The sequence below is a fragment of the Myxine glutinosa genome, chromosome 7 (assembly GCF_964187855.1).
Source record: "Myxine glutinosa chromosome 7, kmMyxGlut1.1, whole genome shotgun sequence".
Lineage (NCBI taxonomy): Eukaryota > Metazoa > Chordata > Myxini > Myxiniformes > Myxinidae > Myxine > Myxine glutinosa.
The window spans coordinates 101646120-101668057 of NC_136267.1; positions in this window are offsets into that span (position 1 = coordinate 101646120).

Below are 21938 nucleotides of genomic sequence, written 5' to 3' on the forward strand. Positions count from 1 at the left end.
GCCCATTAAGGTGCTGGCATATGCTGATGATGTGTGTGTCTTTGTGCGGAACCTCAATGACATTAACGTTGTCCGTTATTGTCTATCCGTGTTTGAAAAGGCTTCTTCAGCCAAAGTGAATTGGGAGAAAACGAGCGCCATTTGGCTTGGTCCGTCATGTCACTCGGCACCCAAACTTCCTGCTCCTCTTGCATGGGCCACTGATGGCGTGAAATACCTTGGAGTGTTCTTGGGTAATGACGCCACAGTAGCAAAGAATTGGGCTGGTCTGTTGGATCTTGTTGAAGGAAAACTGCAAAAATGGAGAAATCTGATAACACAACTGTCTTATCGTGGAAGGGTCTTGGTGATCAACAGTTTGGTGGCCTCTACCCTATGGCACAGGTTCTTTGTGCTGCACCCTCCGGTAGTGTTGCTTCAACAGCTCCAGAGGTGCTTTGTGTCTTTCTTCTGGGATGGAAAGCACTGGTTGCGACCCGAGGTCCTCAGCTTGCCACTGACCGATGGAGGCCAAGGCCTGGTTGACATAAAGAGCCGGTTAATGGCCTTTCGACTTTCGGTTGCTCTACGCATGCTGTACATGCACCCCTCTCCACCTTGGGTCGACGTCGCTCGTCGCCTTTTGCAGCAGGCGGGGAGACTAGGCTATGACCACGCTATATTCTTGATGGATCTCTCGCATCTTGATATGTCTCCCCTCTCCAGGTTTTATCAGAGTGTACTAAACACATGGCGAACTCTAACGACAACAAGAGCTACGCATTCATACACAAAGCAAATGTTCTTGATGGAACCTTTGTTTTACAATTCAATTTTCCATGATATGCCTGCTGATAGGTGTCTCGTTCAATGCTTTGTCGCGAAGAACATAAAATTGGTCGCCGATCTTTTAAGCCCAAATGGCAGTTGGATTGGAGCTGATGCATTGGCAAGCCTGGTTGGCGTGCGATCCTCCAGAGTTGTGGCATGTATGCTACGCTGTGTGCTTCATACCTATGTACAGCTTGCCCTAACTGGGAGCAAGTCCAAGCAGACAACGAACAAGGTGCTTCTCCTGCTACCTTTCCTGAACTTATTTGCAAGTTTTCTCTTGCCAACTCTCCTCCGTGTACCCCCTTTAGCATAGGATTCAATGGGTTTCCTAAACAAAAAGACCTCTATTTGGGTTGCGTAAGTTTTCTTTTGCAAGGGCAAATGACACAGCGGAGGGTTCGATGGAGAGACCTCTTACCTTGTTCCCCCCCATATTTTCCTAATTGGAAAGGATTCTATCATCCTCCTGTGCCGCCACGACATGGTGACCTCCAATGGAGACTTGCACACTGGATCCTCCCTTCTAACCACTTGCTGCACCGCTTCTCAAGTCTCCTAGCAGATGAATGTCCCTTTTGTAAAAGGCCTGAAAACCTCTTTCATATTTATGTTGAATGTCAACGGTTGGCTCCTTTATTTATCTTAAGAATTGTTTTGGCAGGATTGGTTTGGTTTTCAACACTTGTGTTTTCATTTATGGCTTAGACATCTCACACAAGAATTTGAATGATGTGTTAGGTAATTTCCTGCTTGCACAGGCAAAAATGGCAGTGTATAAATCAAGAAAAAGAAAAGTTGATGATCTTGGAGCTAATGAGGAAAATGCCTTGTTCTTGTTTTAAAATCTTGTGACGAGCCGTGTAAAGTTAGACTTTGCCTTTTTTTCCATAACAGGAAGGCTGCCACAGTTTGAGACCAAATGGTGCGTGAAAGAAGTCATTTGTAAAATCCTGGAGAAACGTTTATTGTTTTGTGAAATGTTTTGTGCATAATTTTACTGTATTAATATTTTTTTTGTTTGTTTCTCTCCTTGAAATGAGAATGTGACCCCTATTTCGGGGTTTTCTTTTCTATTTTTATAATAAAAAGATACAAAAGTCTTTCTGTCTCTCTCTCTCTCTCTCTCTCTCTCTCTCTCTCTCTCTCTCTCTCTCTCTCTCTCTCTCTCTCTCTCTCTCCAGGCCGTTTGTGGTGGGCGTGGCGTCATGGCGGCGGTGAGCAACTGCTCTGTGTTGTAGTGAGTTCTTTGTGAGTTTTCCCCCTCCCCTGCCCCCTCCCTCTCCTTTCCATCCTGTGTACTTTGGCATTTTGTTTTCATCATTTCTACACCTTTGTCTTCAAGAGAGAGAGGTTTGAGAGCGGACCCATTTTGGGTGCGGCCTACCGGCTTCGACGATGCTTTGTAAGCCTTTTTGTGCTTATAATGCACGTTTATTATTTATTCTAGTTTGATTTATTTCGGTTTGGTACCTACTTGTCCGGTTCGGACAAGGGGGGGGTGTTAATTCGCTGGGATGGCGAATGCACGCTCTCAGTTAGAGGCGTTCGACAACTTAACAAGGAAGCATGCATTTGTGTGTGTTCCACCCAAAGGAACTTACACTGAGGACATTGTGTTGTCAGTGGGGAAAATAATCGGTTGTGAAAATGTACGAGCAGCGTCGAGAATGAATCAAAAAGTTGTTGTATTTGTGTCCGATGAAAAATTCGTTCACGATGTTGTTAGTGCGGGTTTAACCACAGAGACAGGTCTCTTTGTCTTGGCGTCGCCTATGGACACTCCGTCGATGAGGGTCGTCATATCTAACGTACCCCCATTTATAACCTGCAACCAGCTGATGTCCGTTTTGTCCCGATACGGAACAGCTGTGTCGAAAATCACAATGATTCCGCTCCGGTCTCAGGATGAACGTGTTAAACACGTGATGAGCTTCAGACGGCAGGTGTATATGGTGCTTCCGGATCGAGGCGATGACACGGGGTTAAACATCACGTTCAAGGTAAAGGTGAACAACCATGAGTACCAGATGTATGCGTCATCGGCCTCATTAACATGTTTTCAGTGCGGAGCTTTTGGCCATGTGAAAAGGTTTTGTCCGAAGGTATCGTGTGTACGGTGCGGTGAAGCAGGTCATAGTGACGCTGATTGTAAAAGAGATAACACCCCGGTCTCTAACGTACGAAACAACGTAAACCAAAATACCCGAACGGTTCCTACCGACGCTCCCTCGCACTCGAGGAGTAGGGATAATACTCCTGTTCGTCTTAGTGAAAACGACAACACCGCTGATTCGGTAAATAATGAAATAACCCCAGATAACCCACCTGTAGTGGCAGATGCTACGTGCAGTGAGGAGATGGAAGAAAATCCCATTGTGGTGACAAAAAAACGAAGAGCACCTGGTGCTTGTAACTCCAACATTACTTTGAAAAAGGTAGTGTTGGATAAAGAGAGTGTGGGTGCAGACGCCCTGGAACGTCTTTCTCAGGTGTCCACAAGCTGTGTTGACACCAGGGAGAAGGAACCTGAATTAATTAATTCTGAAACATTATCGGGCAGCACCGAAAACCTGGGAGAAAAAGTAGATGGCGAGACTAAAGATGATGGTGAGCTAATTAGTGAGCCGCCACCTTCACTACCTGCTGAGACTGAGCGGATTGGGAATGTCTCAGTCCCAAGCTCCTCTTTACCAATGCAAGATCTAAATCATGACACTGGTTCGTCAACTGAGCCAGTGAACATCTCCCTGCAGGAGGGTGAAGCCGAGATTTCAGCTCCTGCTGAATGTCCCGGGTACCAGAGTGAGGATGACTCTACCATAGAACATTCCAGCAAATCTTCGGACTTGGCTGGAATCAAAATGGTGACTGTGCAGACTGATATATGTGACCCGGGTGGAGCTGTTTCTGATTTGTCAGATTCAGAGGATGAAGTTGAGATGACTGAGTTGTCTCAATCTTCATCAGATCAGTCATCCATAGCCCCTCAACTCGTTATTTCTTTTCTGAATGACACCTACCGACACCGAAATGTGATTGTAAAAGATAATTTTCCTGATTTAATTTCATTCATCCAGGCTGCAAAGGACATAATTAGGAGGCCGGATGAATTTCATTTAACAAGGTCGCTGTTTCATCGGCTTAGAAAGGCTGTTACAAAAGCAGGGAGCGAGATTTCCCAGCAACCACTCACGCCTTTTGATAAATCCATGAAAAAAATCACCTTTGGAACCTTAAATATGAATGGCGGAGGTGCAAGCCAAAACCGCCAGGTTCAGGTGAAAAGTTTATTCGAGCGCAAGAAAATTGATGTACTCTTACTCCAGGAAACCCATATAATTCAAAATGGGGAGGACGACTGGTGTCGCCTCTTTAAAGGACAATGTTTTTTTAGTAACATGTCTTCTTCTTCTGCTGGTGTAGCCTTTTTACTCAGACCAGGCCTAGTACCTGAGTCATGCCTCTTCCAGGAGGTGATTAAAGGCCGGTTTATTTCATTGGAACTGGTCATTAACAATTTTCGGTTTACACTATTCAACGTTTATGCACCAAGTGAGAGTGTGGAACGAAGAGCTTTCTTTTCATCTTTAATTCGACACATGCAGTCGATAGATCTCAATAATTGTATTTGCATGGGGGGTGACTTTAATTGCACCTTTAAACCCAGTATAGACCGAAATACAGCAGAACCTCATCCCGAAGGTAGTACTGATTTGTTAAATTATTTTTCGGCAGTGGGTGTGCTAGATGCATGGAGACTGCATTACCCCAACAAATCTGAGTATACTTGGGGACGATGTGCCAATGGGAGAATGACCTTCGCTAGACTTGACCGTTGGTACATAAACTCACAGTTCAGGAATGCGGTTATCTCTCCAAATCATTTTCCATCTTTGTTTTCTGATCATCATTTAGTTACCATGGGCCTCTTTTTCCCTCAACCCTTACGCAAAAGTGCATACTGGAAATTCAATACCAGTCTTCTCGAAGATGCTTTGTTTAAAGACGCCTTCCGTGCTTTTTGGGTCATCCAACTTTCAAGAAAGCCCTCTTTCTCTTCTTTAGCATTATGGTGGGATAACACAAAAGCTCAGATTAGAGTGTTTTGTCAGCAGTTTGTTTCAAATGGAACTGACGTAAAAAATATAACAATGGCTTGTTTAGAAGCTGATATTATACGGTTAGAGTGTAAACTGGCTAAAGATAATATCAGAAGAGACCACAGGTTATTGGTTGAAAAGAAGGCTCAACTGAGAGAGCTGATTCAGGAGAAAGCAGCAGGCCTGTTAATTAGATTAAGAATAATCAATTTAAAGGTATCAGACACCCTGAGTAAATCTTTCTTCCAAATGGATTTTGTAAATAAGTCACCCAAAACCCTTTTCTCTGTACAAGACTTTAGGGGAAACATGGTTGCCAACCCTGGAGATGTAAGGTTGTGCATTAGAGAGTTTTTTTCAAAAGTCTATGCAAAACAAAATGTTTGTGAGCAAACCATGGAATTTTTAACTTCTCACCTTTCATCCCTAACTGAGCCTCAGTGCCTGGGCCTGGATTCAACAATTACTTTGCCTGAGCTAACGCAGGCCCTAAGTGAAATGGACTCGGGGAAAGCTCCTGGGATTGATGGCCTACCGGCAGAATTTTTCTTGGCTTTTTGGGACCTTTTGGGCCCTGAATTATTGAATGTCCTGGAATCATCCTTGCTGCTTGGAGAACTCCCACTAAGCTTCAGAAGAGCAGTGGTGTCGCTGATTCCAAAGACTGGGGATCTACGACAGATAAAGAATTGGCGGCCGGTCTCGTTATTATGTATGGACTATAAAATATTGTCAAAAGTGTTGGCCAGTCGGTTGAAGACGGTAATCGGTGATCTAGTCCACCATGATCAGAGTTACTGCATCCCAAACAGATCTATTTATGATAATATTTTTTTGATTAGAGATTTAATGGAATGTGATTGCTTGGAAAAAGATTTTGGGATAATATTCCTGGATTTGGAAAGGGCTTTTGACAGTGTGGATCATGTTTTTTTGTATCGGGTGCTAGAAGCATGTGGCTTTGGTGTCAATTTTAGGGCCTACGTGACTTTGTTGTACAACAATATATTTAGTTTATTTAAAATAAATAACGAACTCAGCTCTCCGGTACAGGTTCAAAGAGGGGTGAGACAAGGATGCCCGGTTTCTGGGTTGTTATTTTCCTTGGTAATGGAATCACTCCTAATTTTATTTAGGAAAAATATTTCAGGAGTGGCTGTATCCCCTGGGAGTCCTTCAGTAGTTGTATCGGCTTATGCAGATGATGTCTGTGTGGTTGTTAAGAAGGAGAGTGATATCCCAGCACTTGTTGAATGTTTAAATCTTTTTTGCCTCGCTTCTTCTTTGAAGTGTAACTGGGACAAGAGTAAGGCCTTATGGATTCCCTGTCTCAAGAACATTCCACCTGGAAGAGTGCTGGTACCACCTGTGCATCTACCAACAAAGTTAAAATGGGTGGAAGACGGAGTCAAATACCTTGGGGTTTTCCTGGGATCTCCACATTATGTCCTCAAAAATTGGGACGGGATTGTTGAGCATGTCAAAAAAAGACTGGGACTGTGGAAACGAGCTCTGCCCCACCTTTCCTACAAAGGCAGGGTTCTAGTGGTGAATAATTTGGTGGCTTCTTCCCTGTGGCATAGGTTTATCTGCCTTCAGCCGCCAGAGGCACTACTAAAGGCAGTGCAGAGGCTACTCGTGGATTTTTTTTGGAGTGGTCACCATTGGTTACTACCAAATGTCATATGTAGCCCCTTGTCTGAAGGTGGCCAGGGACTGATCGACATAAAAAGTCGTATCATGGCTTTTCGGCTGTGTACCATACAGCAGTTGCTGTACAAGGAACGACTACCAAGCCGACTTCTGGCCTATCACGTGCTGCGAAAAGCAAGCGGGCTCGGATATGGCCTTGAACTTTTCCTAGTCCAACTCCAACATGTCGACACATCTCATCTACCATCATTCTATCAGAGCCTTCTGAATGCCTGGCAAAGCCTTTCCACTAGTCGCCAGCAAGAAACCTATGCTACAAGCATGTTTGTGGAAGAACCCCTTTTTTACAACCTACTGTTTCCTGCAATTCCAAGAAGCCGAGACTTTTATCAACACTTTATTACAGCGGGCATAATCAAAGTGTTGGACCTCCGCCATGATTCTGGTTGGGGGTGGAAGACGGTGCAAGAGATAGCCGATATGACTGGAATATGGTCAAACAGAATAATCGGAAGAATACTAAAGGGAATAGTAAAGAAAAGCTTCCAACTTGGACTAAGATGGACCCAGGAAGTTTTGGTGACATCCAATGACTGGCATTTTCCTGGTTTATTGGTACAGCCTAGTCACGGAGACTTGCCCCCAATTAGTGAGGGACAAAACATTTTTCAGAAATGCAGTAGTAAAGACCTGTATCGGTTATGCACTGCAGTTCTGCTTGGGAACTCTCCGTTAAATGGAGTGGCCAGGTGGAAAGGGCTAATGCCGGAAGGACTCCCATCTGAGCCTGCATGGGAATCAGTATACAGTAAGCTGGTAAGCAAAAGGACAGGTGATCTCCAGTGGTGAATGATACACTGGATCATTCCATCTAATAAATTAGTGAGTCATTTCGTGCCCATATCTACGTGTTGCCCGTTCTGTGTTTACACAGAGGATGTGTTCCATGCGTACGTTGATTGTGCAAGGCTTGTGCCTTTATTTCAATGGCTGAACTACATGGCTGGAAAAATGAAGATCACTTTTTCTCTGCGATCATTTATTTTTGGTTTCAATGATATGAAAGAACATGTACATATGTTGTTTTTGTTTTTAGTGGCCATGGCGAAAATGGCAATTTATTTATCGAGGAAGGAAAAACTGAAAGGAAAGCCGATTGGGCAATGTGATGTCTTGTTCTTTTTTAATGCCTTGATATCTGCAAGACTCAAACTTGAATTTTGTGATTCTGGAAGAAAGAAATGTATTGATGAGTTTATGAACATCTGGTGTTTTGATGGGATCTGCATGGTGCAGGAGAATGAATTATTGATATATTTGTAGGTTTGTTGGGATTGAATCAGTGTGTGGTCGGTTTTTCTGTTGTTGTTTTTCTTTTCTAGTTCATTGTACTGTTTTGATTTCCTGTCATTATCTCTTTTTCTTTTCTGTATTTTTGATTATTGTGCCTGTATTGAATAGTATCTTCACCTACTGGCTTGTATTTTTATAATAAAAAGTCTAAAAGTCTCTCTTTCTCTCTTTCTCTCTTTCTCTCTCTCAAGCCACTGTCACACCTTGACGTTTTAGCCAGCGTATGCCGACGTATGAAAAATTTGGCGAATACGCTGGCACACGTCGAATACATTATGGGTAAGTTTTGTATACGTTAAGAGCACGCTGAAGCACGCTGGCATACGTCGTAGTATGCCGATCTCGTCGACAAATTTTGTGCATGCACAAAATTTGTCGACGTATGCCAGCGTATGACTCACACGTTCCGCATACGCTGGCCATAAGTTGTAGGCACGTTAGGCGATCGTTGACACACGTCGACACACGTTACTTGTAAGTTACTCATAAGTCGAAATACGTCGAGATAATGTCTAGCGTACCCGAAACCTATTTCTAACCTATGAGTAATGTGCTTTGAACCTATGTGTAACGTATCTCCAACGCATATTGACGTATGTAGACGTATTTGACGTCTTCCGGACGACCACAGAACTTACTGAACGTGTTTCTAACTTACAGCTACCGTATAATGGCGTATTGGCAGCGTTTAGGGGAATTGGTACATAAAAATGGGGTTCACAGGAGGAACCCGTCAGTGTTCCAGACTCCATGGTGAGCAGATGTCCATGTCATCCGAGAGATGGAGGATCCGGCAAGGCTGAGACGAGAATACCTACTTGCTGTCCTCCAACATCAACATGACCTCATCGATTTGACACTGTACCAGTTGCGTGCCAATAGAGCCAGGAGAAGAAGACGTGAATGGAGGAGAAGGAACTGGGTGAGACCATGGATCGGGAGGCGACGGCAGTTTGGCATGTATGACCAGCTCATGGTGGAACCCCACTCATTTTGCAATAAATGTTCGTTTCCCATTAATCGTACATTTTTCAAAATCCCATCACCCCAAAATCCCATTTCCCATCACCCCTCCCCTCTAAATCTACCCCCTTGCCCATCCCCTCCAAATCATCCCCATCACCCATCTCTTTCAAATCTTCCCCCTTGCCCCTCCCCTCCAAATCTTCCCAATCACCCATTCCTTTCAAATCTCCCCCCACACCCCTCCCCTCCGAGACTCTCCCTCGCTCCTCCCCTCCTAGACTCCCCTCTCACCCCTCCCCCTCAAAGCGTCCTCCCCGCTTCTTCCCCCTTCCAACTTTCACCTTCATCTCCCTCAACCTTCTGCCTCGCTCTTCCCCCTCGTCAAATAACACCTCACTGCGCCTCTCCCAATCACCATCAAACCTTTTGTCTGCCCCATCCTTCCCTTTCTCCGAGCTATTCTGTAATCTCTGACACACCTTCAACAGCTCTCCCTACCTCTTCCTCCTCTTCCACATCTTACCCTACTGCTCCCCCCCCCCCCCCCCCTGTTCTGTATCCGATGCTCCCCCTTCCTCTTCCTTAACAGTATGGACCTCAAACATCCGGGGCCTTCGCTCAAACATGTCTGATCTCTCCATACAGGTTGCTTCTGACAAACCAGACGTGATCTGCTTAACAGAAACTTTCCTCCTTCATGATGTCTCTGATTCCTTGGTATCTCTCCCAGGTTACTCCCTACTCCGGTATGATAGACCTGAGCCTCGTCCTGGAGGTGGGGTTGCTATCTTTATAAAAAAACTCTCTTCCTCACTCGCCCTGCACTGCCCTCTCTCCACCTCACCCCCAGGAATACCTTTGGCTACGGCTTCCCCTTCGCTCCCACCTTTTGATCATATGTGTGTTGTACCGTCCACCAAACAGTGATGACTCCATCTACATCTCGCTGTCAGAGAATATGGTCCAACTTCTATCTACCCATCCCAACTCTCTCTTCCTCATATGTGGTGATTTCAACTGTCACCATGCCAGTTGGCTGGGTGTGGGTACCTCTCTCACCAGCCATGGCTCTTCAGCAAAGGACTTCTGTGACTCACTGGGACTGACACAATCTGTCAATTTCCCGACCCGGATTTCAATCAACGGAGCATCTTCTCTTCTGGACGTGGTTATGACTAACTTCCCTGAAAATGTCTGCTGCTCTTCTTCTGCTCCAATCGGCTCTTCTGATCATGTGCTTGTTAAAGTGGACATCTCTCTGACCATTCTCAGAGAGCCTCCTCAGCGTCGGCGAGTCTGGCATTTCACTCAGGCCAACCGGCACGGTCTTCAAGCAGCCATCAATCATCTGGACTGGTCTCCCATCTCTACTGCCTCTGACATAAATTCTTCCTGGGAATTCTTCCAAAGCAAACTGCTCTCTCTCATGCACAGATTTATCCCATCTCGTCTTCTGTTGTTATACCCTTCCTCCCGTCCATGGTACACGGAATCTTGTGGTGAGGCTATTGCCCAGAAACAACTTGCTTTCGTCTCCTGGAAAGCAAATCCAACGGAAGGAAATCTCATTTCCTTTCACAAAGCCTGAAACAAGTGTGCGTCCACCCTCAGGAGAGCCAGGAAACAATATCTCTCCGTTCTCAGGACCGAACTCTCTTATCTGTCTCCCTCTTCCAAATCCTGGTGGCGTCTGGTCAAATCTGTTTCTGGTGTTTGTTCCCCCTCCATCCCCTCCCTCACCTCAAATGGCCACACGGCTGACTCCGCACGTGAAAAAGCTGAATGCCTCAACTCTGTGTTTGCCTCTAAATCTTGTGTCCCAAACCCATCCCTCTCTGTACCCACCGTACCCAGTCATACCCAGCTGCTCCTGGACTCTGTGTCCTTTCCTCCTGACAAGGTGGAAAAGTTTCTGTCAACCCTCGACTCGGATTCTGCAACTGGACCTGACGGCATCAGCCCACGGGTCCTAAAATCCTGTTCTTCTGCTCTTTCACTCCCTCTCTCTGTTCTCTTCACCCTCTCTTTTGCTCAAGGTCATCTTCCATCTGCTTGGAAATCTGCCAACATCACCGCTTTGCACAAAAAAGGTGCAAAAACAGATCCCAGAAACTACAGACCAATCAGCCTTCTCCCAATTATCAGCAAAGTCATGGAATCCATCATTGCTTCAGATATGAAATCTTTCCTCTTCTCCAATGGCTTGATCTCTGATCATCAATTTGGTTTCAGACCTGGACACTCTACTCTGGACATGCTGCTTCTGCTTTCTCAACAATGGATGGAGGTCCTCAATGCCAAACAGGAAATTAGAGCAGTCTCCCTTGACATATCACGTGCCTTCGATACGGTCTGGCACCCCGCTCTGCTCACCAAACTCTCCTCTTTTGGTATCCATGGAAATCTCCACGCATGGCTGGCGGACTTCCTCTCTAGTCGTAGTCAACGTGTGGCCCTGAATGGGTTTCTCTCATCTCCTCTTCCTGTTCAGGCTGGAGTTCCACAAGGCAGTGTCCTAGGCCCTGTGCTTTTTCTGGTCTTCATCAATGATCTCTCTGACTCTCTTGAAAATCCTCTGTATCTCTTTGCTGATGACTCTACTCTCTGTCGCTCCATTCTTTATCCCTCAGATCGGCAGTCTGCTGCCTCCTCACTCTCTGCAGACCTGGACAAAATCACAGACTGGGCAAACAAGTGGAACATGTCTTTCAATCCTGACAAATCTCACACTCTTACGATGTCTCTCCGAAAAGACCGACTGGACAACCCTCCCATCCACTTTCTGAATAATCCTCTCCAAGAAGTTCTGTCACTCAAGCTTTTGGGTCTCTCTATCTGCCATGATCTTTCCTGGGAAAACCACATTTCAAATCTGGCCTCCAAAGCCAGTCGCCGACTGGGCATCCTCCGTCGTGCGAAGTCCTTCCTTGGCACACCTGAGCTCCTCACCACATACAAGGCTTTCATCCGCAGCTCAATGGAATACTGCTCTCCCCTCTGGGCTGGTGCTCCTGCCTCACACCTAGCTCGTCTTCACGCTGTTGAAACCAAAGCATTCAGAATCATTGGAATCTCCCGCGATGAAGCTAACTCCAAGGGCCTCTCACTCACTCACCGCAGGCAGGTTGGTGGTCTTTCCATCTTCTACCGACTCCTCTCTGGCCTTGCCCCCCCCCAGCTCTCTCTGGGCTCTGTCCCGCAAATATTCCTACAGGTCGCACAAGATCTGCCTGCAACCCTCTTATGGTCAAACTGCCAAAATCAAGACTCTCTGCTCACCTTCACTCCTTCATTCCTCCTTTCTCCCGCCTCTGGAACAAACTCCCTCACTCTCTTCAATCCCACTCCACCCTCCAGGTCTTTAAAACAGCTGTTCACCACCATCTCTTATCTTCCCCCATCCAAAACCTTGATCTTTTCTACCCCCGCTAATTTCACCCCAATTCCACTTTTTTGAAATACCAACTTCTGTCCTGGAAGTCATTGGTGTCCTTGTGTTTTATACTTCTCCCTCCACCCCCCCCCCCCCCTTCCCATGCCTCCTCCCCCCAAGCCCTCTGCCTTCCACACATCTCCCTGCTCTCAAATGTTGTGTTTGTGTGCTTCACCTTCTCTCCCCATCTTGTTTTCCGCTCCCGCTTTTTGTGTGTTTTGTTTGTCTGGTTGATTTGTTTGTGAAGTAAATGTTAGCTCTTTCACGAGCCTCGATTCAGTATACAAAAAAAAACAAAAAAAAACTCCGTAACGAGGACCATGCATCCTTCACCAACTTCCTGCGTATGCCCCCAGCGATGTTCGACGAGCTGCTAGCCAGAGTGGGTCCAAGGATAACCAAGCAGTACACCTTCTACAGGGACCCGCTTCAGCCTGGCATGAAGCTGGCACTGACTTTGCGTCACCTTGCATCTGGAAACAAGTATGCCTCGATGAAGTTCGGATGGAGGGTCCCTCACAACACCCAGTCCCTAGTGGTCAGAGAAGTCTGTCAAGCCATTATTGACGAATACGTGGATGAGGTGCTGGTTTGCCCAAGTACTCCTGATGGTTGGCGCGCCATAGCTGACAAGTTCTTCCAACGATGGAACTTTCCCCATACATGTGGGGCACTTGACGGGAAGCACGTGGCCTGCCGCTATCCTCCAAAGTGTGGGTCCCAATACTTCAACTACAAAGGATTCTACTCCATTGTTCTGATGGCGCTTGTGGATGCTGACTACAAATTCATTTGGGCAGATGTCGGCGGTACTGGATCAGCATCAGATGCGCAGATATACAATGACTGTGAGCTGAAGGAATGCGCTGAAGACGGTACCCTTGGTTTCCCTGACCCTGAGCCTCTTCCCAACGACAACCAGGACGTGCCTTACTTCTTTATCGGTGACGATGCCTTCGCCTTACGACCAACCATGATGAAGCCATACAGCCTCCGGAGTCTGACGAATGAACAACGCATCTTCAACTACAGGCTTAGCCGAGCAAGGAGGGTAGTAGAAAATGCATTCGGCATCCTGGCTAACAGATTCCAGGTTCTGCTAAGTACCATGCAGCATCACCCCTCCACTGTCAAGCTCATTGTCAAAGCATGCGTGATCCTGCACAACCTCATGAGGACCAGGTAATTCATGTTTACATAGCATATGTTATACAGTATACATTGCAATTTAACTTTTAACCTATGCTTATAAACATTATATGATTTACCTTAAATGTTATATGTATCATTATATTACTTTTTATTGTACAGCGCATTAGAATATATGTTTTTATTATAGGTGCGCTTTATAAGTAAATAAAATCAAATTCAAATTCCAGGTACCCAGGACTACAGAACCAGCAGCTTGACCGGGCAGAGAATGAGAACCGCGACCTTGTTCCAGGAGCATGGCGAGAGGGACATCACTTGGAGGATACACAGACAGATACTGGCCCCAACACTGCCTCCAAGGACGGAAAGAAACAGAGGAATCTCCTCAAGCACTGGGTTAACTCTCCAGCTGGCGCAGTTCCGTGGCAAGATAGGATGATTTAGATATTTGTATTACTGCATTGTTCAGGCAATAAAGGACCTCAGAGACAGTAAGATTCCTCTTGAAATGAACATCGTATAAAAAGCTTTTTTTCAATTATGCACTTTGCAATATACATGTACAATTCAACAAATAAAAAATGTTCTTGTTACTTTGTAATACGTTTGTATTGACTGTACATTATATTATTATACCTTTTTCAAAGTGTTTCAAAGCCTTTTAATAGGCTACGCCACGTGATCATCGGCGATACGCTGCCGTGCGCTATGCATAAGTTAGACTATCGTTGGGCATAAGTTGTGAACGCCGACAACACGCTAAGCATTCGTTGGTATAAGTTATCTATAAGTTATCGAAACGTTCTGTGTACGTTACTAATACGTTATGCATACGTCCAACTCGTTATGAATATGCTATTATACGCCCAAAACTGAAGAAAAACATCGATAGTTCAGCGAACGCCAGCGTTTTAGATAAATTTTGATACGTCGGCATACGCTGGCTAAATCGTCAAGGTGTGACAGGGGCTTCGGCAGTGGGGTCCTCCTGGGTCTTCTACCATAGAACCCCCTTTCATTGAGTTGGCGACGAATGGTGCGAGTTTAAACTGTTGTACATTGTGTCTGAAGGTCAGCTTGAATCTGTTTGGCAGTTGATCAAGGTGCTTTCTCCACCATTCGAGCAAACCTTCGCTGCAATCGTCGATCAAGTTTTCTCTTGCGGCCACGTCCATGGATGTTGGCTGCAGTGCCATGGACCTTAAACTTCCTGATAACATTGCGTATGGTGGACAAAGGAACATCAAGGTCTATGGAGATGGACTTGTAGCCTGGAGATTGTCCATGCTTGGCTACAATCTTGTGTCTGACCTCCTCAGACAATTCTCTGGTGTTCTTTCTTTTCTCCATGCTTATTGCCGTACACACAGTGACACAAAACAGCAGAATGACTCCTCTTCTCGATTCAAACTGGTTGAACGAGAGATTTTTATATTGCAGGCACCCGCAACTCGCCGGAGGTGAGTTCAATTCCAAAGTAAAGTAGAATTACCTGCTTGAAATCTAATTATTTCTTTAGATTTCAAGCTTTTACTTTATCTTACTGAATAGTCAGGTTCACTATGTTTTTTCGTTCAAAATTTTGGGAGATTAGCAAAACTATACATTTTTGGAATACTCAGACCATGAGGAAATCCAAAAATTAATGTTTACATTTGCGTAGACACCTTTGTGAAAATGACACTCAGGACAGTGATGAAGATCTGTAAAAGCATATTCCTGAACGGTATAGACCTCGTAGATCCTGTGTATAGGACTTATAGTTCAATCTGATACTACCTATAACTTCCTATAACAACCTATAACTTCAAAGGACTTGCAATATCATGTATTATGTAATACAGTTATATCACAAATATAAAGAAAATGGTTTTCAACTACCTTTGTTTGTTGCTTTTCTATAATCCTGAGCACTATTTTGAGGCCTTTATTGGATTCCTTGACCCAGAAAACATAGGATTAGCATATTTAATTAAGTCTCTAGGTTGACTAGAAGCCGAGATCGCGCAAAAGATGTATTTTATGGCGGCCATTTTCAAAATCCAAAATGGCGGCCATGCAGGTGTCTGTGCAAATGCCAACATTGATTTTCAGATTCTCCATGCTCTGAAGATTCCAAAAATGTACAGGTTTGCTAATCCCAAAATTTTGAAAGAAATTATATTTGTTAACATAGTGAACCTGACTATCTTCATCACTGTCCTGAGTGTCATTTTCGCAAAGGTGTCTACGCAAATTGTTACATATTTAGGTGAATGTATGTAAATTACCATTCAGGTTGCTTATCCGTGTGTATTATATTAAGGGTTGTTGTGATGGGAGGGTCAGGAGCCCTTCGGAACCAGTGGCCGGAAACGGAAGTGGCCGAAAACGGAAGAAGAAAAGACACGAGGAGAGAAAAGAACGGTGCTTCTTCTTCCTCGCCCCGCGACGACGAGAAGGTGGAATCGACCTTACGCTGCGCGGAAAACGCGCCGTTGCGAAACGTCTGGCGAGAGGAGTTACCTGGGCGGTAAATACCTTTTGACACGTCCAGTCACCGTGAGTTCGTGCACGAAACCAAGCGTCCGGGACAGTTTGCCCCGTCTACAAAGACGCGTACGGGTCCGCACGTTGGGCCTCGCTCGCGTCGGAAGCCGCGCTGGGTTTTGCCCCGTCTACAAAGACGCGTACGGGTCCGCACGTTGGGCCTCGCTCGCGTCGGAAGCCGCGCTGGGTTTTTGCCCATCTACAAGGACGCGTAAGGATCGCACTTGGGGCCTCGCGCACGTTGGACGCCGCGCTGGGTTTGCCCCGTGGCTTGGCAAGGAGGTGCGCTGCAGCCGCGGCCCCAGTCCGAGACGGCACGTTTGGAGCACGTCCGCCCGGGGCTCGTTCAACCGCCCGTGTGCGGAGAGGAGAGACATTGACCACGGAGGGAGTCAGGAGTGGGGCTCACGTGAGGAATGTATAAGATTAAGATGGCCATCTTAGAGTTTGTGTAGATGAGTTCACATGGTTGTAATATTGATTGTGCATTGTTGATGGTTGTTGATTGCTCAGTGAATATATTATTGATTATTCCGGATCCTTGGTGTGGGGTTTCTTCTTGACCGGAATTCATATTGATTGCGTTACGAAAGCGTATAAACCATATATCTTTCTGGCGGGGTCCCTCCCACGGTCCGGGGGTCACCAAGACCAGGTAGTTACCGGGAGGACCACGTAACAGAATTGGGGGCTCGTCCAAATTACGATTTGCGGTTTCGCAATTGGGTCTACGTCCGGGATCTAAAAGTGTATAAAATAATAAAATAATAATATTTTTGGTAATTAAAATTTATTAATTAATTATTAATTGGTAATATTTTTTTTGAGAAATTGGGGAAAGTCTTGGGGTGAAGGTTAACAGGTGTTAACGATAGGCACCATGGCGTTTGTGGCACAGAACTTTGGGGTAACCCCGAGTGAGGCACAGTTCCGAGCGTTGCTAAAGTCGGATCTCTTGAAATTGGCCAAACATTTTAACTTGGAGGTCCGAACTAATTTGAGGAAGGCAGAGTTGCAGGCCACGGTGATACAATCTATGGTGGGATTAGGAACATGGGACGAGTTAGCCTGGGAGTGGCTACCCGAAGAACCAGAAGACGTGGAGCTCCGGAAACTGGAGTTGCAATTACGGAGCCAGGAACGGATCAAAGAAGAAGAAAGGAAAGCAGAAAAGGAAAGAGCAGAAGAAGAAAGGAAAGCAGAAAAGGAAAGAGCAGAAGAAGAAAGGAAAGCAGAAAAGGAAAGAGCAGAAGAAGAAAGGAAAGCAGAAAAGGAAAGAGCAGAAGAAGAAAGGAAAGCAGAGGAGAGGAGAGAAGAGAAACAAGCAGAGGAAAGGAGAGTGGAAAGAGAACTCCAGGAAAGAAGAGAAAAGGAACAAGCAGAGGAAAGGAGAGCTGCAAGGGACTTCGAAGCAGAGGAGAGAAAAGCGGAAAGGGAATTAAAGGAACGTGACATGCAGCTTCAGCAAGAAATCAAATTCAAGGAGCTGGAGTTAATGAGAGAACGGGGAGAGGCACCACCCTTGCTGACGGGGTCGACACCTAACCAGAAAACCTGGGATGTGGGCAGACATGTGAGGCTGGTTCCACCGTTCAGTGAAAAAGAAGTCGCGAAATTTTTTCCACACTTTGAGAAAGTGGCTCGACAATTAAACTGGCCGGAGGAGGCATGGACCATACTCGTGCAAAGTGTGCTGGTGGGGAAAGCTCAGGAAATTTATTCGGCGCTACCAATGGACCAATGTGCAGATTATGAGGTACTGAAGAAGCACATCCTCAAAGCCTATGAGTTGGTTCCGGAAGCTTACAGGCAAAAATTCAGGAATGCCAGGAAGAGGGAGAGTGAGACCCATGTGGAGTTTGCCAGAGTGAAAGAAAACATGTTTGATCGGTGGTGTGAGTCAAAAGGAGTCGGGAAAGACTTCGAAACATTGCGGGACTTGATCCTGGTGGAGGAATTCCAGCAGTGTGTCCACGAGGACATCAAAGTGTACCTGCAGGAAAAGAAGGTACCAAAGTTGTGGGACGCAGCCACCATGGCAGATGATTATGCCTTAACCCACCGAATAGGGGTCCATGAACCTACCTCCTCGCCTAGATCTCCGCAGGGGAGGTGGGGAACAGCAGGTGCAGAGAACGACAATACATGGCGGCGGCCTCGAGAGGATGAGGGGGACAACGCGGATACCCCACCTGTTCGAAGTCAGAGGGCTGTGGGCCCAAGACCAACTTATTTTTCAGGGGGCCCGAGGCAGACCACGAGTTTTTCCTCCGGCCCTACTTGCGCGTTTTGCAAGAAACCTGGACACTTGATGTCCAGTTGTTACCTCATGAAAAGGGACAACCCAGAGCGGAGTCCGACTATTACCACTCCGAATGCGATGGCTAGCGTAAGAAATCGCCATCAAAAGGGTTACCAACCATTTATTTCAGAGGGGTTTGTGTCACGGGATGGAGCCTCGACTAACCGGAAACCGGTTAGGATATTGAGGGACACAGGGGCACATCAATCTTTAATGCTTGAAGGCATTTTGCCATGGTCCGAGGAGACGGCAACGGGGGATAGTGTTCGTTTACAGGGGATTGGGGGCGGTGTTAGTGCTCCCCTTCAGGTCATCCATTTGGAGTCCGATTTGGTGTCAGGACCGGTCACCGTCGGTTTACAAGCCACGCTTCCTGTAGAGGGTGTATCTGTGGTTATCGGGAATGATTTGGCCGGGGGTCAAGTTTATGGTAACCTGAGGGTTGGTCAAGAGCCCAGCAGGGAAAATAACACCACCCCAGCTCGGGATGGCGACAAAAGGGCCAAGTTATTTGTAGGGGGACTGAACTTCAAAACAGAGGAAGAAGTTCTGACCTCTGTCTTCAACAGATATGGGCCGCTGGTGGACGTGCGGTTGGTAAGAGACTGGGAAACGCAACAGTCCAGAGGGTTCGGCTTTGTCACGTTTGCCAGCACCAAAGACGCCAGAGAGGCAGAGAAGAATTGGAATGGCAAGGATTTGGAGGGTCGGACCATAACAGTAAGGAAGGCATTTCGTAGGCGTCGAGAGGTCGACAGGAGAGGACAACTGGGCGGTAGTTTTGGTGGTGGCCGCAATCAATATTATTATGGAGGCTCCCTGAGTGACGGCAGCTCCCGAAGGAAGGATTGGCAAAGTAGTGGCCGAGAAGGAGACCGCTATTCGTGGGACTACAGGGACAAGGGGTCCCACCATAATTATTAGGGAAGTTCTGAGAAGTTGAAGCACTGAATGCGGCGGAGCCACTGAGCCAAGATTCCTACACGGATTAACCGTGAACGCCGTTCCTAAAGGCGTCCATATAGGGAACTTTCATGCACGGACTAACCGTGAACTCCACGTTCCTCAAGGCGCCCATGTAGAGAACTTTCCTGCACGGACTAACCGTGAACTTCACGTTCCTAAAGGCATCCATGTAGTGAATACTCGGCTTGGCCTCCCGGAAAAAGTGCTATCGAGTTGCGTAACTTTGGATCTTTGATCAGCCCCTTAACCTTCATTCACAAGAAGCTGACGGTCAAAGTCAGAGGGTCATGAGAGGGAGTTTGATTTGGCAGGGACAATGTCGTGGCTGGTGTTTAGTCCAGAGGGAGTAATCTGGGGGTTTTGTGAGAGTTTGTTGCTTTATTTTTGAGTTGGGATAATTGTTGCCCAGGGGAACTGAGGATTTGGGGGTTGAGTGATCTGGTTTGTTTCTCCAAATTGGCCGGCAAAGAAAGTTTTCGCTGGGTTCAAACTTTCTTTCTTGAAGGGGGGGAGTGTTACATATTTAGGTGAATGTATGTAAATTACCATTCAGGTTGCTTATCCGTGTGTATTATATTAAGGGTTGTTGTGATGGGAGGGTCAGGAGCCCTTCGGAACCAGTGGCCGGAAACGGAAGTGGCCGAAAACGGAAGAAGAAAAGACACGAGGAGAGAAAAGAACGGTGCTTCTTCTTCCTCGCCCCGCGACGACGAGAAGGTGGAATCGACCTTACGCTGCGCGGAAAACGCGCCGTTGCGAAACGTCTGGCGAGAGGAGTTACCTGGGCGGTAAATACCTTTTGACACGTCCAGTCACCGTGAGTTCGTGCACGAAACCAAGCGTCCGGGACAGTTTGCCCCGTCTACAAAGACGCGTACGGGTCCGCACGTTGGGCCTCGCTCGCGTCGGAAGCCGCGCTGGGTTTTGCCCCGTCTACAAAGACGCGTACGGGTCCGCACGTTGGGCCTCGCTCGCGTCGGAAGCCGCGCTGGGTTTTTGCCCATCTACAAGGACGCGTAAGGATCGCACTTGGGGCCTCGCGCACGTTGGACGCCGCGCTGGGTTTGCCCCGTGGCTTGGCAAGGAGGTGCGCTGCAGCCGCGGCCCCAGTCCGAGACGGCACGTTTGGAGCACGTCCGCCCGGGGCTCGTTCAACCGCCCGTGTGCGGAGAGGAGAGACATTGACCACGGAGGGAGTCAGGAGTGGGGCTCACGTGAGGAATGTATAAGATTAAGATGGCCATCTTAGAGTTTGTGTAGATGAGTTCACATGGTTGTAATATTGATTGTGCATTGTTGATGGTTGTTGATTGCTCAGTGAATATATTATTGATTATTCCGGATCCTTGGTGTGGGGTTTCTTCTTGACCGGAATTCATATTGATTGCGTTACGAAAGCGTATAAACCATATATCTTTCTGGCGGGGTCCCTCCCACGGTCCGGGGGTCACCAAGACCAGGTAGTTACCGGGAGGACCACGTAACGTAATTTTTGGATTCCTCATGCTCTGAGTATTCCAAAAATGTATAGTTTTGCTAATCTACCAAAATTTTGAACGAAATTATATTTGTTAACATAGTGAACCTGACTAGAATGTTTATGCCCATTCAAATAGCAAGGACCAACAAGTATTTTATGCTAGATTAGGGCCTTATAGTGGGGCGGCTTAGCCCAAATATTCAAAAGAATTGTGCATTTTGTGATACAAGCACCAAATTTGGCACAAATGTACATTAATATGTTGCGAACATTTTCAGATATTGGGCCACTTGAAATTCCGTAATTTTTTTTTTCAAATTTTTTCAAATTTCGTAATTTCAAATTTTTCGGGTGACACCGTCACAATTTCGGTCTTCGAGGCCGGCCGATAGGCAAAGTGTGACCAGAAGGGACGAGGTTCTCCTGACCACGTGGCCCTCGATCTGGGAAGCGAGAGGCGTTCCATTAGTGGACACGCCCCTCACGCCCGACTTTTGGGCGGCCCCGGCAGGCCGTTTGTTTTGACGTTCCGTGACAGGCCCCGCACCCCCACCTCCAGGCCGACCGGAAGCTTGTGCTGAGTACATCATACCTGAACAACTCAGTGAGGCAGAACACAGCAGTGCACACCAGGGTGACCCCTTCAGTGCATAAAACAATTAACCTGTCCACTGCAGGGCATATAGAAATGAAGTTATTTTCTGCATATAATAATAATATAAGTTCAGTTCTATATAACAATTTCTGTTATCACCACTACCACTACAACTACCACTACTACAAGCTTTGTCTGGAATTTTGTGGACTAACAGACAAACAGACATACAGACAAGCTGGGATCAAAACATTACCTCCTTCCACCATTGAGTGTAGAGGTAAACATCATGGAAATTATATCATGCCCTAGATTTAATTCATGCTTACCCGTGTATTTGCTTCACTGGTTCACAAGGTCTTTTGCATACATGTAATTCAGACTCTCGTCTTCATTGCTGACCACACAATGTTCGCAACATATTAATGTACATTTGTGCCAAATTTGGTGCTTGTATCACAAAATGCACAATTCTTTTGAATATTTGGGCTAAGCCGCCCCACTATATCGGCCGGCCTCGAAGACCGAAATTGTGACGGTGTCACCCGAAAAATTTGAAATTACGAAATTTGAAAAAATTTGAAAAACAAAATTAC